General features: G+C 40.8%; 1 protein-coding gene and 1 long non-coding RNA gene across 5 annotated transcripts in view; one reads left to right on the forward strand and one right to left on the reverse strand.

Moving 5' to 3' along the window:
- Positions 1-27,761, reverse strand: part of LOC311521381 — a 161,068-nt gene that overhangs the window by 130,839 nt on the left and 2,468 nt on the right. For all 4 annotated transcript variants that reach the window (XR_014711869.1, XR_014711870.1, XR_014711872.1 and 1 more), the window contains exon 2: positions 24,899-25,044. This is a non-coding gene — a long non-coding RNA (uncharacterized lncRNA). The remainder of the gene's footprint in view (positions 1-24,898; positions 25,045-27,761) is intronic.
- The window catches only part of LOC311521380 (uncharacterized protein), a 153,712-nt gene that overhangs the window by 59,537 nt on the left and 66,414 nt on the right, over positions 1-27,761 (forward strand). The gene's annotated exons all lie outside the window — the stretch shown is intronic.

Genomic DNA, 27,761 nt, shown 5'->3' on the forward strand with positions numbered 1-27,761 from the left:
CATGATCAGACACAAGCTTTTAGCTTCCAGAATAGCTGTTTTCAAGGTACTTTGTTTAACCATAGAATTGCTCTTCTTTTCCATGTCATCTTCAAAAAAGAACATTAGAATGGAGACCCATAAGAAGAAAAGTTTCCAAAAGTTATTCTCAACCAAGGCTGTCAAACTATATTTTAAAGATGATTGGTATTTTTTAATAAAAAGTAAAACAGACCTACCTCAGAGACAATAGGGAGAATGTTCTGCCAGCCTTGTTGAATCATTCGACAGTTAGAGTGAGCTCTTGACAGTGATAAGTCAGGAGGCAGACAGGCACAAAAAGAACAGCAAGTTTTGCTAAAGCTGGCCACACAACTGCCCACTCAGTCACCAGTTAATAGTAAGGCTCCATGAAACTGTTGTCATGAAAGCATTCTTCCATTGGTAACTTTGGTGCAGCTTTTATTCTGCTGCAGAGCTTTATATTTCACCATGTTGTCTGTGCATAAGACTCTGAGACTAATTGTAATATAGAGTAATCAGACTGTACATTCTTTAGGTGACCTTTTATAACACACTCCTCAGATTAACAAAGAGGTCACACTGTGTTTTTTAGACTCTATTCCTTTTATTTAGTGCAAATGATTGCTTCGGTCACTGATGCTGTTTCTTTAGACCCTTTCAAAGATTTCTTTTTAAATACATGAGCTCTACATTTAATTGGCCATTTCATGGGGGAAGAATGAGGCATAAAGTAGAACACCAATTTTGCACTAATTTGTTTACTAGAAGATCATTTTACTCATCAATGTCTGAACCCTGCTAAAGTACAGTTTCAATTTCCTGTCTCAGCCATGGATAAAACAAAGTTGACAACACATATTTTCTCTGTCAAAACATTTCACTTATTTTTCAGTCTGCAGACAGTTTAAGAGTCATAACTTCTTCAAACATTACAGTAGCATTCTTCTTGTTATCATAACACTGGAATGGTACATGAGAAATACATAACATAGGACCAAGCCAATTTAAAAATGTGCCACAGATAAACAGGGATTTTCCAAACAACAGTGTCAAATGGGCAAAGAGGAATACTTTGGCTATTTATTAGATTTCAGTGAAGGTTAGGGCAATAATGTCTGCCATCCTTAGCCTCTAGTGCTCAGTTATATTCTTGTTCATAGTTTTCAGCTGGTTTAGGAGCCACTCCGGCATCTTATACACGGCGTTTCAGTTATCTAAACTGTCTTGCACAGGCTGACATCTGGACAAATTATTTCTTCATCACAGCTGAACAAGTATTTCTTGGCCTTCACAAGATGGCCAAAGCAGATGCAGATTTTAAGTGGCATCCCCACATATGTACAGCTTTATGCTTTGCTTATTGTCATAGGCTTCAGTGGGTCCATCTACACTGCAAAAACAGAAAAAAAATCCTCCACAGCAGCGAGTCTGAGAGCCTGGTTCAAATGACTAAGGCTCATGGGACAGGACTAAAAATAGTAGCAGAGATGTTCCCAGGGAAGAGCTGGAGTCTAGGTTCTGAGACCTTCCCTCCTCACCAGGTTTCAAAGCCCAGGCTCAAACCCAAGCAGGAAGATCTACACTGCTATTTTTAGCCCTGAAGCACAAGCCCTGTGAGCCTGAGCCAGTTGACCTGGACTCTGAGACTTGCTTCCGTGTTTTGGTTTGCCTTTTTTTTTTTTTCAGGGTAAGTGCACCCACTCACTGACATATTTTTTCAGAGCTCAGTGGGTTGAGGGTAAAAAAAAAATACTGAGATAATTGCTTCTGGTTCCCACAGTGGCATGTTGATTGTAGTATAATCATCTTTATATTGCTTGCTACTAAATGCTGAATATAGGGAAGAGAGAGAGAGAGAGAATGTCAATGGAATGGAATGGAATGGTGTGCCTGAATAATGGCCTCCTGCTGCAAGATAAATGCTGAGGCCAGGCCAGGCCAGGCCAGGCCGGCCAAAGCATTTGCAGAAAACAAATATTAAGGTAAATCCAAGGTAATTATTTTCAAAGCAGAAAACCACTTACTAGTCAGAAGGTTCCATGACATTATTTCTGAAAAACAAAATAAAATATTTGTAAATGTATAAAATAGATAAAAGCAACTTACCGTACCAGTCAGAGTACCTGCGCTCTGAATTAATGAGGACACTTGCTACTGTGCAAATGCACCAGAAGGTCCAGTGCACCAAGGCCAATTTAAAGCTTTAGGGCCAAACTCAGGGAGCTCAGCATACAACCCAAGCAGAGGGCTGGGCATCTCCTTAAGGAGTAAAAGGCAGGGTGGACAGAAAGAATCTTCCCTCTCTGGTAACAAAAGTAGCATTAGAGCTGTGGCACTGAGGCTCATTCATCCTAATGGCAAAAGTAGCTTCCGTGGTGCTAACATTTCCCCGTTCCCCATATCCCCCACCCGGGGGCATGACCAGAGGATCTGCACAGCTGTGAATCCTCTCCTTGTGCACCCCTACCCCACCTACCCGTGGGCTCCATCCCCCTAGTCGCATCTGTTGCGCAGCAGAATGGTACTTTGTTAATGTACCTTGTTCATGTGGCAGTAAGGGGTGCATAGAATGCATACAAGTGTGTAACCTGTGAAGTGTACTGGTCTTGCACTATTCCTGAACGTGTCCAGAAACAATGTGCAGAGTTGGGGAGCTGCTTAGGGAACTCATTGCAAATAAAATTCCACCTCTTTTAGTCAGGATAAAGCCCACATTGGGCCAGGAGTCTATTCACCACTAATAGTCTCGGATAGTGTTGAATGTTTAGATATTAGAGATGAGAAATAGCTACTGCTAGCTGCATTAATATAGATTATCTATTCTATCTACTGCTTCCTTTATTCCCATAGACTACCTAGTCTAGCCCCCACTAATGTATTTATACGTTTACGCCATTTTACACACACATTTTCTAAATAAAGTTGGCACCAAGATCTAAATAATTACCTCTATTACAGATTTTTTGCAGATTTTTCTTCACTTCCCATCCTGCTCTATTGTATATATTTCTGTCTGCTTTTAAATAGCAGCCACGTCTGCATTTCAGTAGAGGATGAAGCAATCCATTCCTTTGGATCAGATAATGCTACAAGGATTTAAATTCTTATTTTTCATGTATTCTTTTCTAAAAATCATTGTAACTGTTAAACACAGGCCTAGTCAGTGAGATGCAGGGTCTTCCTTTTCTCATGTGAAAAAAAATTTCTTCTTCTCTATAGATTGTTTTACCCAGACCACATTAGTGTGTCAATGTCACACTTCATGATACTCATCTGGATTTTACTCATCATGATACTTCATGGATTAATGACTGCTTGTCTATATCTGCCATATCCCTACCTTTTATTGTTAAAACATGCTCTAAATCTAAATCCTCAGTTTTACTAATGGACCTGCTGGATCTTTAAACCTGCCCTATCCCCCATGTCTGTTTTCCCTCCTAGTGATTGCAGTGTTGTTGTCGCATGTTGGTCTCAGGCTATTAGAGAGACAAGATGAGTGACCAACTTCTCTGGTGAAAGAAATGAGCTTTTGAGCTACGCTGAGCTCTTCTTCAGGTCCTGCACAAAACAGAAGTTGGTCCAATAAAAGATATTACCTCACCCACCTTGCCATCTTAGTGTAATTGTGAGACTGAAATTTTCAACCTGAAGCTCCAAGGGCAGAGTGTGAAAGCAGCAAAAGTGATGTTGTTAAAAGAGGGGGCGGGGGGACAGGGAAAGAGATCCAAATGAGTTTCAGGAGAATCATTTCCTGAAGGTTTAATTTTCCTGCCTTTATAGTTCTCTTTGCTCTTAACTTCAGAGAAAATCTTGATTAGAATAGATCTAATTTGCTGTTATCTTATTTTGGGCAATTGTTTATTTGTAGTGTTAAATAACAGCTAGCATTTGGCTTAGGTAAACACCCAAAAGTGGGTCTAACTAAACTATCCAGATTTTCTGGGTCTTCAAATTAAGCTGCGGATCTGCTTTCTCACAAGATTTCCCATTCCTCCTACTTGCTGCTCTCAAGCAGAAAATAGCTGCTATTCAAGAATAGTTTTTCACATGGTGGCCTGCCTATTCTCGTTCAGTCCCCAGCATGAACCATGAAATTAAAAGGCATGAAAATTAAAACTACTTTCAAAGATTTTTTCAATTTGAGTTTTGGCTAATTTTTGCTTTAGTTCTTATTTTTCCTATTGGGTGGATCCATTCCTTAATGCATCTTCCTCGTTGCTCTGTTCCAAAAATGTTGGTGAACTTTGTCACATCTTCCTTCTTTTTGCTTTCTTCGTCAACTTGGTCATGCTGTCTTCCTCTAGTACATGACCCTATTTTTTTAAAGTGTATATGGGCTCCCAGTTCATTCTTCTGTTGCATTTTATTGAGCTTACTGTGTGTCACTCTGTTTTTGGATCGTTGGCCAAATCGAATTTTTTTTTTTTTAAATCCATTTCAGGTCAAATGAAACAGTCTGTCTGACCTGAAACAAAACATGGTTTCATTCAGAGGGTTTTTTAAAAAACTTTTTAAAAAAAATCAAATTTGAAATGAAGTCATTTTGAATAAAAAATCAAAATGTTTCATTTCAAAAATATTAAAACAAAATATTTTGATTTTGGGGTGCTGGTTGTGGTTTTCACAGAAAAAAAATTAGCAACCAAAACTGACTTTTTTCTTTTAAGCTGATATTTTCCAGTTTTCAATTTCTGAGAACAAAAAACTCATTGCCTACAACATTTTGATTGTCACGTTTTCTGTTTTTAGATAAAATGCCCAAAAAGTTGAAGAAAAATTTGGATGACAATGAAAAAAAAAGGAAAAAATATAATAGGATTTTTTTTTTCCTGAGCAGCTCTAGCTTGAACCCTGATCTGGAGAAACCAACCACCTTTAAGAGTGAGATGTTCATTTCATACCCATTCACTTCCCTGCAAGAGTCTTAAATTCAATTTACAGTTCCAGGCTTGGACTCTAAATTCTGTCCAATTTTACACCATTACAATCCAACTTACTTCAATGGATTTACTCCCAGAGTCTCTCACTCCTTGGGACTGTAGGAGGCAGGAGTAATGTGTGGGCCATGTTCTCAGCCACTGCAAGGAGGAAGCATCTGATGTTACTGTAAGAAAGGCAATGCTGGGCTCCAAAAGGGATTTAATGCTGGAAGAATGCAGACTTCAAAGCCTGAGCTCTAGGCTGAATCCAAACATCTCCACAGTTATTTTTAGCTCCATAGTACAAGCTCTGCAAGCCCCAGTTTGTAGCCCCGGCTCTGAGAGTCACTCCTGCAGGCTGACACTCACTGCATAGACGTACCCAAAATGAGGTCCAGGTCATGTCTAATACACAAAGCTAGTACTAGAGATGATCTAAAAAGCCTTAAAAGCAAAAGGTTCAAGATGTACTGATTGCATTGTCTCCTTTTTTCAGTAGCATCTTTCCATAATTGTAATGTAGGAATTTTAAAAAATGATCACTCTTTCTGAAAATTGTTTGTTATAGTTATTCTTATTATTAGTAATACACTCCTGGGTATATATTAATGGACCCTTAATGCACATCTTGGGTGGTTAAAGTCTCTTGGCCTTCAGCCTCATGCACACACTGTACCTGAGGCATGTATTTATAGCCTATTAATGTACCCCGTCATGTCTTATTGCTTTATTATTTTACTTGATGCAAATTTGGAACCAGTCCCTTAGCAATAGCAATCTAAAATGACTAATGTGAGGAGTAGGGGTGGAAAATAAAGCTATGAATTTCTGCTGTGGGCTAAACATCTAAAATAGAATTTTATAATAAATTTAAAAATTGTATGTACTACAGTATATATACACTGCACCTCATAATTCTCATTTGTGTTAAGTAGAGTTATGGAGCAGAAACAACATGAGTTATATAATCGTAAGGCTCACTTACTGTGAGCCGAGCTCTGCTCAGTTACTTCAACGTAAATTCAAAGCAACTCCAAAAGTCAGAGAGCCAGAGAATAGAATTTGTCCTTATCTGCCTTACTCAGAGTAGTATGGTCCCAGAATTTTTTTCATGAGCTACTTTGAAATCTTAACCTACACCCATTTTCCCTGTGCAAACAATAATCACCACCTCAACCAACAATAAGAGGTATCAAATATCCTCCCTATACACAGCTGGTATCTTCAAAGCAGAGGACAACGCCTTGTTCTCCTTATCTTTTTGGACACTTGGGATATCTTGGACATTTTCCACATCCCCCTAGATGCCAGCCCTAGGAATCTATTTTGTTTGATGCATCGTAACAGTCTTGCAAACTGGCTGTTTTTAAATCAGTCATCCCCCATTTTGCTACTAGTGGGAACTCATCTCTCAGTAATGAAAGTGGAAGTTACCTATGTGTATAAGGGCAAGAAGAAACAATACCCCTAGAGTGCTTTCTTGTAAGCACCAACCAGGAAGGTTAATATTGCACTTGCAACTTTAGAATTAAGTATTAATTTAGGGCCAAATCTTGCTTTCCTTACTCATGCAAGCCTTCTCACTGAATTGAATTGCCATGAGTGGGATTTTCAAAAGCACTCAGCATTACCATCTCTCTGCTCCCTCAGAAATAAATGGGTCCACCCCATAATTCCTGTTAATAATGGCATTATTGCCATGCTACACTAGGACACTCACAAAGTTAAGGTGAATCAGCTAAAGGTGTGAAGTCAGTGTACATAAATTAAAGCGTGTTAGATTCCCATGTGGATGCTCTCATTCAGGAGTAAAGTGGCTTTAGTGAATTGTAAATTAGGGCTATAGCCACACAGTTCAGACTACAGGGGTGTGAACAGCAGTGCACCCCAGAAGGCCGAACTGCAAGCCACTTTACTCTTGGGTGAGAGTATACACTTGCGGGTGGGAGGGTGGAATTCACTTTAATTTATCCACATTGATTTCACAGCTTTAGCTGATTCACTTTTACTTTCCTGAAAGTCCCTGTGTAGACAGACCCTCAGGTAATACAGGTGAAAAATGTTGCCTGCTACCATATCACACTGCAATTCACAGCATGCAAAGTTCGACTACTTAATTAAGTAGCCTTTTTTCTTCCCCTAGAATTATGGTGGCAGAGATCTTTAAAGTGTGCGCCTGACCTGAATACATCAGTAAAAGTATTCACAAAACAAAACAATTTGAAATGAATTGTATTTTGGAAAAAATGGCCAAATTTTTCAAAAATTACTTGTGGTTTAGGGTGCCTCACCTTCAGAGTGTGCACCCTAAAAAGACACCTGCAAGACATCTAAGAGGGGCCTGATTTTCAGGAAGCGACTGCAGTCTCTCTGATAAACCATTAGTGTCAGAGCCAGTGCTAGGCATGTGCAGACTAAGCAATTGCTTAGGGCCCCCAGCAGCTCTAGGGGCCCCCCTAGTTGCTTTTTATTATAAGAACTTGCTGATTTTAGTATGGGGGGGAAGGGCGCCAAAAATATTCCTGTTTAGGACCCCTGCTGGGCTATCACGGATTCTGATTATCTTCTTACTTACACCAAAAAACAGGCACACTTTTACTGAAGACTATAATGGAGCTACCCTGGTATAAAAGCAGTATATGTGAAAACAGGCCCTAGATGACCACCACATTCGCAATATTTGTTTCTTGATTAAAAATAGCCACTTGTTTAAAGGTATGTCATTTGTCTTACTGAGTGTTCCATAGATATGAGCTTTACTTCTACTTGGTTAAATCCTATGGGATTCTGGTCTGCACAGCCTGTCTTAGTATTAACAAAATTGTACTTCCATCTCAATCCAGTCAAAAGTTAAAATCTGTTCAACTCACATTCTTTGCTGCTTTGCCAATGTATTCTTCTAACAGTAATTTTTTTCCACCAAGTATTGTTGAACTATATTAAATGCAGACCATTCTATCTCACAATTCCATACCTACCTATCTGTGGTTCAGTATAATTCAGAAACAACACACTAAATCAATTTTTTAAAAATTCTTCTAATAGTGATTTATCCTTTCTCAAGATTAATAGGAGTTAGGGCTTGTCTATATGTTTCAGTGTGCACTATGGGGTGTTATTTCTAAAGCACACTAAGATGTTGAGCACTAATTGGTCAGGGTAGACTTCTGAAAGTTTCATAATTCACTTTAACGTAGTGTCTACAAATAAAGTCTAAAATCATGTACCACAAGTAGTATAATATTCTGTCCCAAGCTCTGCTGAACTGTAAGGATACACTATTGCCATCTGCCCTGGCCACAGGGGCTAAACTCAGTGGTGACAAACAGCGGTGTAAGTCACACGTCATCCATAAGTGTGATAAGTGATGAAGTGCAACTTTCATTGATTTGCCCCCACAGTCACTGCACTGGGGGAAAAATATCAAGTGTAAATTAAACACCAAGGACCTAAATTCAGCTCTAAATTCCATTGGTATAAATCTAGAAAAACTGCGCTGAAAGCAGTGGAGTTACCAATTTTATGTCGGTTTAATTCAACAGGGAGTCTGATCTCATGGGGAAGAAAAGTGGGTGTAACAGGAAAAGCAACAGCCAGGAGGTTAAAAATAAAGGGATGGATTCCCCAGTCTGATCCAGCCCCTTTGCACCACTCACTCTACATGGTAGTATACAAGGGACTAGGAACTAGTCACAAGTCTCCAGCAGAGAATCCCTCTGTTGAAGGGGAACTCCCTGCTGGCAAAAGTGTGCTGAGATCCAAGCCCTACTGTGGCACAGCTCCTGTAAACTCCATTAAGGCCTGTGGTGCAACTTTGCGCAGTGTGTTAGGAGCACAGAGTCATGTACGGAGTAGGGCTGACTTTTGGAATCAGGACGTCAGAACTAAGGCAAAAAGGTACAATTGGGAGCTTTCATCTCACTCCTTGCCTGTGGAAAAGCAAGGAAGCAATGGTTCCAAGTCCATGTATTCTTAATCTTCTGCAGAATTAAGGCAAAAATAAACCTGGCTATTTATTCTGAAAGATACGATAGTAAAAATCAGCAGTCTTTCATTTTAACAAAGGAGACTTTGGGAAAAAAAACTCCCATCTTATTTATTTAAAAAAATGCAGCCTAGAATAAAAGTATGGGCCTGATTCTGAACTCTCTGGTGCAAATCACTAGTAACCGCACTGCAACCCATAAAGACAAAATGGTGTAAGTGAGATCAAAATCTGGCCAATTGTCTCTAAAGGAGTGACCTTCATGGGGAATCTAGGATACTCTCTCAACTCCACCAAATATTTGAAGTGTTATTTTCTGTATTTTGCACCTATCTCATCAGGCCGTCATTACCGCCTATATAAAAAGAGAATCCAGTTTGAAAGGTGCTCTATTTATGGAGCACTTTTTGTCTAAAATGTGCACTCAGGAGCCTAGCAGACATATTTTTCTTATATGGTAGAGGTAGAGAGCCCTAATTCACAACCAGATTCACCCCCAACCTACACAATTTCAGAACTGAAGACTACAGGAACAGGGCATACAATTGCTTTACTTTCATACAGAAAAAATATATCTGATTCAAACTATTTCACATGCAAAACCCATCTAAATTTAACATTCAAGTTAAAATAACTGAGTAAATGGTCAAGGTAGTCTGCACAACATTAACTTCCACCTCTTATCTAAATCCAGAGTTCTCACATGAGGAACTGAATTAGCCCTTATTGGTATTAACTTGACTTGGGAAATGGCTAACCATTTAAATGCTCAAGATGGCTGATCTAATAAATATCATGGGCCTGAGTCAGCTCTCACTTACATCTGTTTTGCACAAGTGCAATTCTATTGATGACAATGAGGTTATTTCTGATTTACACAAGTGAGAAGGTGGATTCTGGCCCAGTATCTTTATAGCTAATGTAGCTGAAATGTAATCTCTATCTAAATTGCTTCATATTTTGCAGTTTTGGATCACATTTAGATCTTCTTAATAAAAAGGGACATAAAAGGCAATATGAAGAGGTTCTTTGAATACATTAGGAGCATTCTTTGACAGGGTCACTGGAGTAATGGACAGGGGGAAGTAGTAGACATGAAACATGTTGATTTTAGTAAGGCTTTTGACACAGTCTCACCTGACTTTCTCATAGGCAAACTAGGGAAATGTGGCCTAGATGGAATTAGTGGGTGCACAACTGGTTGAAAGACCGTACGCAGAGTAGTTATCAATGGTTTGCTGTCAAACTGGGACGATATATTCAGTGGGGTCTGGTACGATTTAATATTTTCACTAATGAACCAGATAATGGAGTAGAGAATATGCTTTGCAAATTTGCAGATGACCCATGCCGGGAGAAGTTGCAACGGCTTTGGATGACAGGGTTAGAATTCAAAGTAACCTTAAACAGAAATAGGAACACTGAGTTCAATAAGCAGGAACCAGGAAACAAAACAGGAACAAGGAGCAGGAAGGCAACACACTCCAGTTTTCACAGTAGTTAAGGTCTGGAATAGGCTTCTAAGGGAGATTGTGGAATCCCCATCATTGAAGGTTTTTAAGAATGGGTTGGACAAATGCCTGTCAGGGATGGTCAAGGTATAATTGGTCCTGTCTCAGTGCCAGGGGCTAGACTTGATGACTTTGAGATCCTTTCCAGAACTACTTTTCTACGATAACCTATTAAAATATTTTTCATGCATTTTTTTCCTGCGTTAACATGTAAGCGAGCACATAATCACAGAACCTCAGAGTTACAAACTGACCAGTCAACCACACACCTCATTTGGAAGTACACAATCAGGCGGCAGCAGCAGAGATGGAAACAAAAAAAAAATCAAATACAATACAGTACTGTGTTAAATATAAACTACTCAAAAAATAAAGAGAAAGCAGCATTTTTCTTCTGCATAGTAAAGTTTCAAAGCTGTATTAAGTCAATAGTCAGCTGTAAAATTTGAATTAACCATAACATTTTGTTCAGAGTTAGAGTTACAAACAGCCTCCATTCCCAAAGTATTCATAACTGAGGTTCTACTGTGTATAGTATGTCTACTCTCCCGCCTCACCCCTCCTTCCCCCCAACCCAACCTTTCCTGAAAATAAAGGCCCTTATTAACATTAGCTGGTATATTACTGCAGTGCTTTCTGAGGAAGGAGCAGGAGATACTGGTGCTCAAACACTTCCCCTGATTTACCATGAGTAATAGGTCTTTGCATAATTATAGTGGAAGAGGTAGAGCGGTAGGAAAGAATTACAGTGTGTGTAATGTTTTGCTTCAGAGAATGCTTCGGTTCATTTTCTTGCTGCCTATGTATGCTGCAAATGAGAAAGTACCCGGCTGGCAACTTTGCTTCTGATTTATAGGAAAGGTCAGTTAATCCCAAGAAGGCATTTTGCTAAATATCAAGATATCGCCCCATGTGTTTTCGCTGTTTAGCTCAAAAGAAGTTGGAAGCTAAAGCATTAGCAAGGCTAATCACGATCACTCAAAGTAATTTTGATTCACAGAGTTGAATACTTTGTGGATTGTAATTAAGATTATAAATTTACATTGTTTCCCTATTTGTCTCAATACCCCACAGCTTGACAGAATGAGCATGCAATCTTTATCTACAGTGTGACTGATACACTGCCAGGCAGATGGCATTAGGACAGGTGAAGTACATTACAATACCAATCCTATAGTTCCTATTCACACAAAACTCCAATTGAAGTCAATTGGAAGAGTTGTGTGAGTAAGGACCCCATGTGGGACATGCAAGTACTTTTCAGTTATGTCTACTACCTCTAAAATAGCATAGTTTTCGTTCAATTCCTCATCTTTGGGCTTTAGAAACTTCAAACAAGATTTTAAATTCAAGCAACAGGCACATTTTCTTCCATGACTATTCAGATACTTAAAGGAGAAAAGGTAGGTGAGGTAATCTCTTATATTGGACCAGTTTATGTTGGTAAAAGGGGCAAGATTTCAAGCTTCACAGAGCTCTTCTTCAGGTCTGGGGAAGGTAACCAGAGTGTCTGAGCTAAATACAAGTTGAAAAGTTTGTTGGGGATAAGGTGTTCACACATGCTGTAGGAGACCATGTCAAATGAAGTGGGCAAGTAAGGGATAGCAGGCAATAGAGGTGAGTGACAAATTGTTGTCATGAGCTGTAAAACTATGGTCTCTGTTTAGTCCACAGTTTTTAGCGTCTAACAGAATCATGAATTTAAGTTCCCAAGCTTGTCTTTTGAGGTGTTGTGCAGGTTTCCTTTGAGAGTGAGGACTCAGAAGTTAGATGTGGAGTGATCACTTTGTGAAAAGTGTTCATCCACAGGTGACAGGGTGTTTTTGTCATATCATTTTTCTGTGTAAGTTCATTCAAGAGCATAGCGATTATCTGTGGAGCTTGAACGCTTGTCTCTTCTACCAATGGATTATGGTCCAATAAAATATATTACCTCATGTACCATGTCTTTCTTATATCCTGGGACCAATACGGCAACACCACCACTACAAAAAATACTTAAAACCACAACCTGAAATCACAGGCTGCTTGCAACAAGAGTGGCAACTAACTAAATTAACATCAGCACATGAGGAAACCTACATGTAACCTCCAATGCTATGAAATAAATGGACCAGAAGTATCACATTTACATTTGTTTAAGAAAATGTGCTTCAGCAGGAAGGCAGAGTATAAATAAAAGCAGATAAAAGCTCTGTAGTACCCTCGAAAAAACTGCTGAAGTGTCCAGAACCTAACACTCCATAACACTTCCTATATTAAAATAGTACATCACCCCTAGCAAGAGACCAAAGTGAAAAGACAAGGTCACTAGAGATCTTTTTAGTTTGCTTCAGTTTTTTGCCAGAGAGAAAAATTACCTGTGGCATATGGGTAACTCTTCCTGCAGAAAATGGGATCCTGAAAGGCTTACAGTGGTGAAGTGAGCTCCAAGGTGTGATGCTGTATGGATTCTGGGGGGAAACTTGAGGATATTATGAATATTCATATTGTAACATTGCAATGAGTTATGCCAGATATGCCATGTAAGATATCTGCAAAAATGTTATAATTTGCCAGATATGATAATCTCATGTATGTGTTTGTATCACCTTCCTATTTTGGGTTATAGATATGTATGTATGTCTGTATTTCAAACATAGGCTATGTTTCTGGGTGACACCCCCAGACAGTTTAGCATCAGCACTGCTTGATGACCCCAAGGACCATCAACTGACCCATTGAGAGAAGGCAGATACATCTTATGACTCAGCAAGGCATGCAGGGGCATGACTATGGACAGAAATCTAAGGCTTTCAAGCCATGTGCTGGGCATCTTGATTTGAAACAAAGGAAGCACAGGCTGCATGGCAAAAGACTGTAAATGGCAGCTGCATCTTCTCCATTTTATCTTCAATCCTGCTTCTTAACTCTGGAGGAACTTTGCTATTAACTGAAGCTCTGAACAACCAATCCAAGCTGTGGATGTATTCCAGAGGGACTTTCAAGCCAGCAAACTCACCAATACTGCTAGGAACCTCATATATGGACTTTGGAGTCTTTGTGTGTATGTGACTCAGTCCCTGGAAAAATCATGGAGCAGGTCCTCAAGGAATCCATTCTGAAGCACTTAGAGGAGAGGAAAGCAATCAGGAACAGTCAGCATGGATTCACCTAGGGCAAGTCTTGCCTGACTAACCTAACTGCCTTCTAGGACAAGATAACTGGCTCTGTGGATGAGGAGAAAGCAGTGGACTTGTTATTCCTTGACTTTAACAAAGCTTTTGATATGGTCTCCCACAGTATTCTTGCCAGCAAGTTAAAGAAGTATGGGCTGGATGAATGGACTATAAGGTGGATAGAAAGCTGGCTAGATTGTCGGGCTCAACGGGTAGTAATCAATGGCTCCATGTCTAGTTGGCAGCTAGTATCAAGCGGAATGCCCCAAGGGTCAGAGATGCGGCTGGTTTTGTTCAGTATCTTCATTAATGATCTGGAGGATGGCGTGGACTCACTTAGGATGGAAGAATCCCATGCACTGCTACAGACTAGGGACCAAATGGCTAGACAGCAGTTCTGCAGAAAAGGACCTAGGGGTTACAGTGGACGAGAAGGTGGATATGAGTCAGTGTGCCCTTGTAGCCAAGAAGGCAATGGCATTTTCGGCTGTATAAGTAGGGGCATTACCAGCAGGTCGAGGGACATGATCATTCCCCTCTATTCGACATTGGTGAGGCCACATCTGGAGTACTGTGTCCAGTTTTGGGCCGCACACCACAAGAAGGATGTGGAAAAATTGGAAAGAGTCCAGTGGAGGGCTACAAAAATTATTAGGGGGCTGGAGCACATGTCTTATGAGGAGAGGCTGAGGGAGCTGGGATTGTTTAATCTGCAGAAGAGAAGAATGAGGGGGGATTTGATAGCTGCTTTCAACTATCTGAAAGGGGGTTCCAAAGAGGATGGATCAAGACTGTTCTCAGTGGTAGCAGATGACAGAACAAGGAGTAATGGTCTCAAGTTGTGGCGGGGGGGGAGAGGGCAGGAGAGAGACCCTCCTCTTTCCCAGCACAAGCTCGGGGGCTGCTGTAGCAGGGGAGAGAGGGCACATCCATCGCATTAGAAAGGTAAGACTACTGGTATTAAAATACAAGTTGTGTGCTTTTATTGGTAGAACAAAAAACTTTAATATATAGTGTTTTTATCCAAAGTGCTTAGCTAACTATTGTAAAATGTTATAAACAACATTTGGAAAGATCATTAAGTGGTCTGCTGAGACCCTCAGCAATTTTCAAGTGGTCCATTAAAAAAAATAGTTTGAGAACCACTGTACTAGAGGATTGGCTGGCAGCATGGTATTTGGAGTAAGATCCAAACCTATAATGGCCTGGTAATGTGGCTGACCCTTTGGGGTCAAAAGAACATTTTTGTATATGTGAGCAGAGTTTAAAATAAATTCACTGTTCTGCACCTAGGTGCTGATTGGGAACCAGAAAACTGGAATGCAATAAGGGGCTGTGTGATTTCCAAACACTATGTGACTAGATCCCCCTGGCATGTAGTCTGGGACTGTAGTGGGCCTGCTGAGCATCCCCACTCTCTCCCCCACCTCCCTTTGGCCCTGCTTGCTGGGAGTCAATAAATAAATAAAAAAACACACACATACACACGCAGCAACAGGCTATAATAAGCTGCAAGCCAAAAACTAGCCAACAAGCAACTCACAAGCCAATTAAGCCCAAAACAAGCCCAATTTCTGCTTTTTTTTTTGGTGGGTTTGGCATGTCTGAGGAGGGGGCTATGCCACCATAGCCTCTGTAGTATAAATGTAGCCTTGGTGAGAAGATGCCACATCACTTTAACCTCATCTACTAATATCTCAGTAGCTTTACCCATTTCTAGGTATTATCTTGAGTTTTAGACAGATGGAAAGCTCAATGAAACTTGGAGGCAAAGAAATGCTAAGTACCAAACACCAGATACATATGAAAGTTTCCTTTCCATTTTTCTTTTTAAAGGGAAACTCAAAAAGAAATGCCTCTAAAACTGCTATGTCTAAAAATTATATGACCAGTTAGTTCCAAAAATGAGATCACAAAAAAATGCTCACCCTAAGTAAAAAAGTAAACAAACACCCATCTTATGTATGTGTGGATTGATCTCTCCATGTTCTGAGCTATCCAATGTTTCCTATACAGGGTAAACCAAGCTCCGTTCAGCATCCTTCAGTCTATGCTTTTGTTGTCAAGTCAGTGGACATTTTGCCAAGTATTTTGAAGCCTGGTAAAATATTCAAAAATTTAACCAAAAAAACCTTTGCACCTTCCTATCACTGCGCACATTTAGTATCAGCATATTGGGTCTAGAAAGATTCTTGCCCTCCTGCTTTTATTAAAATCTCTTCCCCTGAATCCTCACTCCAGACAAAACCAGGGAATGTGGCTCATTTAGAGCCAATTTCCTGCTCTTAATGCCACTCTCCTCCCCCCAAAAAGAGACTATTTCAATAAATTTGACAGGTAGCAGAATTCTTACTATCCTCTACTTGAATTGTAACAGTGCAAAATCAGATTACAAATCCAAAAAAAGTCTCAAAAATGCAGCAGAGAGATTTGCAAGTGGTTTTTCTTTTGCATCTTAAGATAAGAACTGGCTAAAAAAAGAAAAACTTCTGAGATAGGATGGCCATTACTGTCATAGGTAGCAAAGCATCCAGGCTGTTGCATCTGAACTGTATGCCCATGCCCCTCCCCACTTCCCCACCTTTATTTTTCTGCTATCCAAATTAACAGCAGGTACTCATGATAAGACATCTCTGCCCAGAAATCTGGGGACATAAAATCACCATGTCATGCATTTAAAAACAAGTGTCACTTGTCCCCTGATTGAGTTATAAGACCTGGCAGAGTTGCCTTTTACAGTGTTTGATGGTTTCCATAATCTTCAAGCATCAGACTCTTTTTAAGTTAATTCAAACTGGCCAGCTGTAAATTTGCCGTGAGTTATTTCCAGCATTATGTAGTTCTCAGGGAAAAAAGATGAAGAGAAAGGTTCAGTTCAAGGTAACCCTCAAAGCATATTTCAGTTGAGGGTCTGAACAACTATGAGATTCCAGCACAAAACTATTCTCAGGTCCTGATTTTTTTCTGAGCTCCTTCAAAAAGTTTGATACACGTCAACCTGGGCTGTTCTCAGTCCTGGTTTATTTAAAACAGTTCATACAGTGGACACAGAAGAGCATGTGCATCTCTTATTGGCCTCTACTATGATTACACCCAATCCACTAATTAAATAAAAAATTTGGGTCAGGGGTTCACTGCCCAAGTTAATTGGCTTGCTGACAAAAAGGTCTTATTCATTAATCAAATAATAGTTGCCATGAATAAATAAAAAAAGCCTAGAACAGAGATGTTTGCAATAATGTTTCCCAGTGATTTCATCAACCCTTTCCCTCTCTGACATCCAGTACGTTTTCCTCCCAGGCTCACACACAGAGTAACATATTACTGCTCATCTGTAGCTTTTACACCACAGTGGAGCAAAACTCCATGGAGGAAAGGAACAGATGAGACAAGCCATAGCTAAAAGGTGTATACATCCCTATGTCTGACCTAAAAACAACCCCCAAATTACAAAACATTCTGGTACAAAGTAAGAGGATTTAACCAATGTAAGTCCCAAAGCAGCAGTTCCAAGGCAGAGTGTTAATGTGGATGGCAACTTTAAAAGCGATAACCCAGCAATAGGCATTAATTTAAAGAAAGCTGCATGGAACTGGAAGACAAATAATGGGCCCCAAAGATTCATTATTCCTTGGGGAAGCTGGTTTCTCTTCATGGAATGTGATTATATTGTGCTGATTATTACGTGCCAAGGACCTGGCTCCTTGCTTTCTGAAGGCAGCAGATCACTAGATTTGAAAGTTTGCTATAGCACTTTTTGGTAAAAATCCATTGGTTGAGTTATGAGACCTGTCAGAGTTAGATTTTTCTCAACTGTATTCCCTGTGCAAGATATGGAAGACAAACGATGTGCCCAGCATCAGCAGGAGTCCAGCTAGAAGAGTAGGAGTTAAAAAAAAGCAGAAATCTTAGCAGAGGGAAGAGGGAGAAATGTGTGTGTGTTTTAACACAGGATCAAGTTACTTGGAGTTAACATACTCACAAATTCCCTCAACAGCATCCCAGCTTTATAAAATATTCCCCCAATTACTGCCCAAGAAACTGACCACCATGCAAAAATGTGGAATTTAGCAGTTACTAATGTTATATCCCGTCAGCAGTTAGGTTTTGAGAACCATAAAATTGTACCACAGTCTGTCTCTCTTGGGAAATATGTAGGTAACAAGATACATGTGTGGATCCCTACCACCTCAGGTATCCACACACTACGTGTGATTTTTTTTTTTTAGCATACATGTGGTAGGATCAAAATCAGATGTGGGATGCTTACAGAGTGTCACAGTACTTGTAAAGCAGTATTTCCAGTGTCATGATGCCATCGCCAATAGTACCATCTTCCAGAGATGATGCTTCTGGGAATGATGGCAGAAAACATGGTACCAGACAGGTAAATCAACTACCTGAAAGGGGGTTCCAAAGAGGATGGCTCTAGACTGTTCTCAATGGTAGCAGATGACAGAACGAGGAGTAATGGTCTCAAGTTGCAGTGGGGGAGGTTTAGATAGGATATTAGGAAAAACTTTTTCACTAAGAGGGTGGTGAAACACTGGAATGCGTTACCTAGGGAGGTGGTAGAATCTCCTTCCTTAGAGGTTTTTAAGGTCAGGCTTGAAAAAGCCCTGGCTGGGATGATTTAACTGGGAATTGGTCCTGCTTCAAGCAGGGGGTTGGACTAGATGACCTTCTGGGGTCCCTTCCAACCCTGATATTCTATGATTCTATGAAATCAAGGGTTATCACAAAGCCATATCCTCTGTGTCAGAAAATGGCAAGTGCTCCCGTTTGGGGAATTACTCAAAACTTGTTTATAGTCCCAACCAGCTTTGTTAAGATTTGTTTTAAGGGAAACGATGGGTTTGATATATCTATCATTGGATTGATTTTTTCAGACTACAATAAAGCTACTATAGCACAAAATAGGTTGTTCTAGGTAAATATGATACTTGATGGTGATATGGGAAAGAAATAGCAAATTTCACAAATGACTCTCATTCAACTCCCACGTTAAAAGATCTGTCCTTTGTCATACAGATTTACCACCATGTCTTCCGTAAAGCATACAAGACATTAGCCAACTCTAATATTTGTTTAATTCCTTAAAAAAAACTTCTTTGCACTTCCAGAAATTGCACTGCTCTTGCTCAGTCAGGTTAGGTCTTCACTGGGAGCTGAAGGTGTAACTCCTGGCTCAAGTAGGTATACTTGTGGTAGTTCTCATCAAGTTAGCACACTAAAAATAGTTGGGTAGCCACAGTAGCTCTGGCAGCGGCAAGTGGAGGCTCGAGTTGCTTGCTCCAAGTACAGGTTTGTATTCAGTGCAGCTAGCCCATGCTGCTGCTCACCCCTGCCCATGCTACCATGGCTGCACTATTATTTTGAGCTCATGAGCTCGATGACAGCTAGTACAAGTATGTCTAGCCAAGATGGGAATCATACCCTTAGCTTCAACCATAGACACAGCTTAACTGTGTAATTTTATTGAAGTTACCCTGGCCTACTTCTCCAAATCCCTCCTACTGTCTTTTTACCTGCTACTTACACCACATCTGATATTTCCAGTAGCTTAATCTTGTCCTTTTATTTGTATTGCTGGGACCGAGCACATTTATGGAAGCTGAGAGACATACATTAATAAAACTAATGCTTCTACACAGGAAATCCACCCATTTGCCTCTGGCCAAGGACCCAGTCTTCTGGGTGGCAGTGGTCAGGCTTCCAACAGGAGATCTGTGTTTACTGGTATCCCATGCGGGCTCTCCAAAAGAAAAGGCCAGTTCCAGATTAAAGAATGTATGATGTTTCCACACCTTAAGTGCACGCTCTGGTCACCCCAGCAATGTTTACAGTCCAAAGGAATCAATGAACATGTACACTAGTGGTTCTCAACCTATTTACCATTGTGGGCCACATATGCAGCTCTGTGTTATGTGGGCTGCATCTGCACAATATATATATACACACTACCTGTATGGTCCTGAGGATATCACATGGGCCGCTGCTGTGTGCTGATTGGGCCGCAAGCAGCCCATGGGCTGAGAACCACTGATGTACACAATGGACAGAAGGTGGGCAGGTGACCTGAGTGGCTTTATTTAAACTAAGAAGGGGATAGAAAGTGAATAGAGAATTGCAAGTAGACTAATAAAATAAAAACCCTCACACAAATGAATCCATAATTTCCCCTCTGTTCCCCCAAATGGATCCCACTTTTGTAAGGTCCAACTTCTAACACACGTTAAAGTGTGCTGAGAAGTCATTGAAACAATCTGTCTGAAGTCTACAACTGTTGGCCAGTATAAAGACAGTTGGAGCCATTCTAAGGAGTTCAAGTGATGGGGCATGCCAATATGCAGAGATGAAGGGCATGAAAAATTGGTAGAGTAGAGCCCTCACAACCACTGTGTCTATGTGCACAGGTGAGGTTGAGGATCTTGATTTAGTTAAATTGTTATCAACCCTTAACTTGTTCACTCAGTGTTTCCTAGTTGTAATGGAGGTGCACTGCCAGGCAGTCCTGATGAGGGCAGGGCCAGGCCATTCCTCACTTCTGAGAAGGGTCTCTCTGCTCTTGCTTCAGGTTGTGCATCTGGATCAGGAAGATGCTCTGACCTGGAGTTTTGCCTGTGGTCCTTACTGGCACCACCAGACAGGATTTCTGAAATCCTAAATGGGGCTTTTGGTGCCTAAATTTCTTGAGCAATTTAGGAAGCACAATTGTCAATCATGGGTGCTTAAAGTCAGGCACCTAAAGCCCCATTTAGGCACCAAAGTGAAAATTGTTTTGATCTAAGGTGCTGATACCCACTGCTCCCACAGGCTGCAAAAGCAGGGCATGTTCTTACCAGAGATGCCTAAAAATTTGGATTTAATTGCCTGAACTCAGGCACACAATCTGACAATTTTGGTGAAAGCATCAAACCAAATATCTGAAGTGGCCAGTGGAGGGAAGTCTATCCCTTGTTTTAAGGAACCATTATTTTAATGAACTTTACTTTTTTCCATATCTGACCTTTGGCCCAGATAAATGTTGATATGCAAATATTTACTGCCCCTCTCCTCATTCCCACCCAGTCCCTGATAGCTTTGTCTTTCTCCTCATCACCATCTCTAGTTAGTCTGTGATTTAGAAAAAAAGATGCCATTTCTCTATTGTTATGTCAGCTTCTTCCTTGTACTTCTCCCACAGGCAATCACTCCAAAGTTTCCCTTGAAACTGAGGATGGAGAAACAGAGGGACAAAGGAGCCACCAGAGGCTGCCTCTTCCTCCTGCAACAGCAATGGGTTGTTGTAGGCCTCCAAGGAGAACTAAGGTGCATGTATACAACCCATTCTTATAAAATGCAACTTTTTATAAACATGTTTCTGAAAATGCAATTGGGAGTGAGTTTCCATAGTGATGTTGTGTGAGAGAGCAAAGGGAATAAGGGGCTTCCTGCAGGAGACATGAAGCCTAGAGCAGATAACCAGACACTCTTGGCATAGGGAAAAGAAAAGGAGTACTTGTGGCACCTTAGAGACTAACCAATTTATTTGAGCATAAGCTTTCGTGAGCTACAGCTCACTTCATCAGATGCATAAAGTGGAAAGTACAGTGAGGAGATTTTATAGACACACAGTCCATGAAAAAATATACATTGTAAGGAGAGTGATCACTTAAGATGAGCTATTACCAGCAGGAGAGTGGGGTGGGGGGAGAGAAAACCTTTTGAAGTGATAATCAAGGTGGGCCATTTCCAGCACATTTCCAGGCGTTAACAAGAATGTCTGAGGAACAGTGGGGGGGAGGAAGGGGGAGGAATAAACAAGGGGAAATAGTTTCACTTAGTATAATGACTCAACCACTCCCAGTCTCTTCAAGCCTAAGTTAATTGTATCCAATTTGCAAATTAATTCCAATTCAGCAGTCTTTCGTTGGAGTCTGTTTTCGAAGTTTTTGTTATAATTCTTGACATCTGAACCAGGAACCTATCCTTGCAACAAAGCCCATTGTCAACTGTGCCCACATATCTATTCAGGGGACACCATTACAGGGCCTAATCACATCAGCCACACTATCAGAGGCTCGTTCACCTGCACATCTACCAATGTGAAATATGCCATCATGTGCCAGCAATGCCCCTCTGCCATGTACATTGGCCAGACTGGACAGTCTCTACGTAAAAGAATAAACGGACACAAATTATAACATTCATAAACCAGTCGGAGAACACTTCAATCTCTCTGGTCACTCGATTTCTGATCTCAAAGTGACTATCCTTCAACAAAAAACCTTCGAAAACAAACTCCAACGAGAGACTGCTGAATTGGAATTAATTTGCAGATTGGATACAATTAACTTAGGCTTGAAGAGACTGGGAGTGGTTGAGTCATTATACTAAGTGAAACTATTTCCCCTTGTTTATTCCTCCCTCCTCCCCCCCCCCCCCCCACTGTTCCTCAGACGTTCTTGTTAACGCCTGGAAATGTGCTGGAAATGGCTCACCTTGATTATCACTTCAAAAGGTTTTCTCTCCCCCACCCCACTCTCCTGCTGGTAATAGCTCATCTTAAGTGATCACTCTCCTTACAATGTATATTTTTTCATGGTCTGTGTGTATATAGACAGGTTTCAGAGTAACAGCCGTGTTAGTCTGTATTCGCAAAAAGAAAAGGAGTACTTGTGGCACCTTAGAGACTAACCAATTTATTAGAGCATAAGCTTTCGTGAGCTACAGCTCACTTCATCGGATGCATATCGTGGAAACTGCAGCAGACTTTATATATACACAGAGAATATGAACCAATACCTCCTCCCACCCCACTGTCCTGCTGGTAATAGCTTATCTAAAGTGATCATCAGGTGGGCCATTTCCAGCACAAATCCAGGTTTTCTCACCCTCCACCCCCCCACACAAATTCACTCTCCTGCTGGTGATAGCCCATCCAAAGTGACAACTCTTTACACAATGTGCATGACAATCAAGTTGGGCTATTTCCTGCACAAATCCAGGTTCTCTCACATCCCCCCCACCCCCATACACACACAAACTCACTCTCCTGCTGGTAATAGCTCATCCAAACTGACCACTCTTCAAGTTTAAATCCAAGTTAAACCAGAACATCTGGGGGGGGGGTAGGAAAAAACAAGAGGAAACAGGCTACCTTGCATAATGACTTAGACACTCCAAGTCTCTATTTAAGCCTAAATTAATAGTATCCAATTTGCAAATGAATTCCAATTCAGCAGTTTCTCGCTGGAGTCTGGATTTGAAGTTTTTTGTTTTAAGATAGCGACCTTCATGTCTGTAATTGTGTGACCAGAGAGATTGAAGTGTTCTCCGACTGGTTTATGAATGTTATAATTCTTGACATCTGATTTGTGTCCATTTATTCTTTTACGTAGAGACTGTCCAGTTTGACCAAGGTACATGGCAGAGGGGCATTGCTGGCACATGATGGCATATATCACATTGGTGGATGTGCAGGTGAACGAGCCTCTGATAGTGTGGCTGATGTTATTAGGCCCTGTGATGGTGTCCCCTGAATAGATATGTGGGCACAATTGGCAACGGGCTTTGTTGCAAGGATAAGTTCCTGGGTTAGTGGTTCTGTTGTGTGGTATGTGGTTGTTGGTGAGTATTTGCTTCAGGTTGCGGGGCTGTCTGTAGGCAAGGACTGGCCTGTCTCCCAAGATTTGTGAGAGTGTTGGGTCATCATTTAGGATAGGTTGTAGATCCTTAATAATGCGTTGGAGGGGTTTTAGTTGGGGGCTGAAGGTGACGGCTAGTGGCGTTCTGTTATTTTCTTTGTTAGGCCTGTCCTGTAGTAGGTAACTTCTGGGAACTCTTCTGGCTCTATCAATCTGTTTCTTTACTTCTGCAGGTGGGTATTGTAGTTGTAAGAAAGCTTGACAGAGATCTTGTAGGTGTTTGTCTCTGTCTGAGGGGTTGGAGCAAATGCGGTTGTATCGCAGAGCTTGGCTGTAGACGATGGATCGTGTGGTGTGGTCAGGGTGAAAGCTGGAGGCATGCAGGTAGGAATAGCGGTCAGTAGGTTTCCGGTATAGGGTGGTGTTTATGTGACCGCACACAAATTCACTCTCCTGCTGGTGATAGCCCATCCAAAATGACAACTCTTTACACAATGTGCATGATGTTCTGGTTTAACTTGGATTTTAACTTGAAGAGTGGTCAGTTTGAATGAGCTATTACCAGCAGGAGAGTGAGTTTGTGTGTGTATGGGGGTGGGGGGGATGTGAGAAAACCTGGATTTGTGCAGGAAATAGCCCAACTTGATTGTCATGCACATTGTGTAAAGAGTTGTCACTTTGGATGGGCTATCACCAGCAGGAGAGAATTTGTGTGCGGGGGTGGAGGGTGAGAAAACCTGGATTTGTGCTGGAAATGGCCCACCTGATGATCACTTTAGATAAGCTATTACCAGCAGGACAGTGGGGTGGGAGGAGGTATTGGTTCATATTCTCTGTGTATATATAAAGTCTGCTGCAGTTTCCACGATATGCATCTGATGAAGTGAGCTGTAGCTCACGAAAGCTTATGCTCTAATAAATTGGTTAGTCTCTAAGGTGCCACAAGTACTCCTTTTCTTTTTGTGTGTATATAAAATCTCTTCACTGTACTTTCCACTTTATGCATCCGATGAAGTGAGCTTAGCTCACGAAAGCTTATGCACAAATAAATTGGTTAGTCTCTAAGGTGCCACAAATACTCCTTTTCTTTTTGCGAACACAGACTAACACGGCTGCTACTCTGAAACTTGGCATAGGAAGGGAACCTCAAGCAGCTAGAGTCTTATATATATATATATATATATATGAGTCATATATATGAGTCATATATATGAGAGCTAAAGCAGCTGTTGGACAGGGCTGACTCTGGGAAGTCTACAAGGGAGTCAGCTCTAAGCAGGACAGCTGCAAGCCAAACCGTAGGGCAGCCCCCTAAGAACTGAACAAAAAGGACTCCATGAAGGAATCCTTTCACTCACCCAGGCGCTGAGGTAAAAGTCAGGCCTTGGGACAGATTTTTGGGACTAAGTTTTATATTTCAGTTACTTGTCTGAATAAACCCAGACCCCAATAATGGTGGTTGGTGACTGGATGAGCAAGTGTGTGCAGTTTCTGTAAAAGGACCTGGAAGAGAGAATAAAGGGCAGGGCAGTGCAGAGGTACCCCAACCCCAAGATGGCACATGGGGGGCAGCCAACTTGTATACACGTTATCATGAGGTCAATGGGTTCTCTTCTGTATCTGGGGAAAACAAGGGAAACGAATAGGAAAGCAAACACATTAAACTCTATTCCAGCTTATTCGATCCTACCTGGAACACAGCAGACACTACAAGGCCTTGCCTACTTTCTTCTTATTGGCACAACCCAAGACATTCTTCCGACTTGCATCTTTCAATACTGTGCATGCTTCAAACGTTCCCTGGGGGCACAGCACACATTTCCAATGTCCATCCACCTGTAAAACAAAGTCTATTCAGAGCCTCAAGGCACAAGTGCACTGAGAAGGTTAGAGTTATCACTTGCCTTCACGGAAAGAGAGAGGAGCATCCATAGGGAATCTCCCCCCTCCCCCTTGCCTGATTTGAAAAGATAATTATAAAAAGAGATCTAGGTCCAGGAGTGACCTTAGCATTCCTGCTGTCCATGCTGGTGGAGTTCCGGTGAACTGCAGAAACAAAGTTTTTAGGACGTAATTCTACAATGTACTGAGAGATTCACATGACAGCTCCCAATGACTCCCATTAGATAGTGTTAAGAGGATCTTACAGGTATAATTCTTGCCAATGCAAAAATATGATCAGGACTACTCAGAGTTTCCCATATCAACCTCAGCTTTCACTTGGCTAGATCAGGCTCTTAATGTCCTGTCAAGGTTCCTCCCCCACTCTGAACTCTAGGGTACAGATGTGGGGACCTGCATGAAAAACCTCCTAAGCTTATCTTTACCAGCTTAGGTCAAACTTCCCCAAGGTACAAAATATTCCACCCATTGTCCTTGGACTGGCCGCTACCACCACCAAACTAATACTGGTTACTGGGGAAGAGCTGTTTGGACGCGTCTTTCCCCCCAAAATACTTCCCAAAACCCTGCACCCCACTTCCTGGACAAGGTTTGGTAAAAAGCCTCACCAATTTGCCTAGGTGACTACAGACCCAGACCCTTGGATCTTAAGAACAATGAACAATCCTCCCAACACTTGCACCCCCCCTTTCCTGGGAAATGTTGGATAAAAAGCCTCACCAATTTGCATAGGTGACCACAGACCCAAACCCTTGGATCTGAGAACAATGAAAAAGCATTCAGTTTTTTACAAGAAGACTTTTAATAAAAAATAGAAGTAAATAGAAATAAAGAAATCCCCCCTGTAAAATCAGGATGGTAGATATCTTACAGGGTAATTAGATTCAAAAACATAGAGAACCCCTCTAGGCAAAACCTTAAGTTACAAAAAAGATACACAGACAGAAATAGTTATTCTATTCAGCACAATTCTTTTCTCAGCCATTTAAAGAAATCATAATCTAACACATACCTAGCTAGATTACTTACTAAAAGTTCTAAGGCTCCATTCCTGGTCTATCCCTGGCAGAAACCAGCATACAGACAGACACAGACCCTTTGTTTCTCTCCCTCCTCCCAGCTTTTGAAAGTATCTTGTCTCCTCATTGGTCATTTTGGTCAGGTGCCAGCGAGGTTACCTTTAGCTTCTTAACCCTTTACAGGTGAGAGGAACTTTCCCCTGGCCAGGAGGGATTTCAAAGGGGTTTACCCTTCCCTTTATATTTATGACATGTCCCAACTGGATTAATTCACCCCCTGAGTGAATACCCCATCAACCACTCAGCACTCACAAAAATTTCAGAGCAGGACCTAGGCCAGAAAGGTCAAAGAAGAAAGATGACATCCATTATGAAGAGAGGTTCCAGATAAGGAGCTACAAAAGGAAAGAGGGGTAGTCACAGAATAAATAGACAAAAACCATACTCAGATGCTGGGGTGGATGTGAATCTGCCAGAAGAAGAAAAAAATGACCCGGGGGGCAACGAGAAAAAATCTAAAAGTAGACACTAAAATAAAGTGAAACAAGCAATTAAAATCTCATCTTCATTCTGAGACATGTCATCTAGTCTGACAGGAAATTCTGAGTTAGCTTAATCACTTTTTTGCATAGGTAAGAATTATATTTGCACAATTCCTTTGTCTCTCCTACACTCGTGGAACTAGAGGAGGCTACAGCCAACTGACTTGCAAAGATGTGCTTGCAAATTTGATATGGTGTTGTGTCAGTGTTACTGAGCATCATATTGTGAAGGTTGATTAAGGTGGACAAATTGATCACAATTATGTTGGGCAGCAAGCAAAGCTCTACTGACAATGAAAAACAATTACTCTGATATCATTTTATAAAAAAAAATTAAATGTCCTGAAGCATACAAATTCCTACTGATATCTTTACTAAGCTTCTCACTGTGATGGAAGCAAAACTGTCCTAATAGGGGAACTACACAAAATTTTAAAAATTAATGTACAGATTAAAAGAGATAGTCATGCAACCTGTTTTAATAGTGAGTAAATGAAGATTGACATTCCTTTGAATTAAAAAAAATTTCACAATAGTCTTTCCTTGAATCACAAGCTTGTTACAACATTATGTGATGATAGCTAAGTCCATAATATAGATTCCCATGTTCATAGATCATAAAACCAGTAGCGATACCCCTGTATAACACAGGCCATAAGATTTCCCTATATTAATTCTTGTTTGAACTAGAGCATATTTTTTACTAAAATACCCAATCTTGATTTTAAAATCGCCAGTGATGGAGAATCCACCTTGTCCCTTGGCAAATTGTTCCAATGGTTAATTACCTCCATTTTTAAAAATTTACACTTTATTTCCAGTCTGAATGTATCTAGCTTCAATCTCCAGCCATTAGATCTTGTTATACCCAGTCCTCCTAGATTATCATTTTTTTCTTCCCCATGTAGTTAGTAACAGGTTGTTTCCAAGTCACCCCTCAACCTCTCTTTGTTAAGCTAAATAGATTGAGCTCTTTGAGTCTCTCATAAGGCACATTTTGGGTCATTTAATCATTCTCATGACTCTTCTCTGAACCCTCTCCAATTTATTAACATCCTTCTTGAATTGTGGGCACCAGAACTGAAGACAG

This window comes from Lepidochelys olivacea, assembly GCF_965140295.1.
Source record: "Lepidochelys olivacea isolate rLepOli2 genome assembly, chromosome: 5".
NCBI classification, from domain to species: Eukaryota; Metazoa; Chordata; order Testudines; family Cheloniidae; genus Lepidochelys; species Lepidochelys olivacea.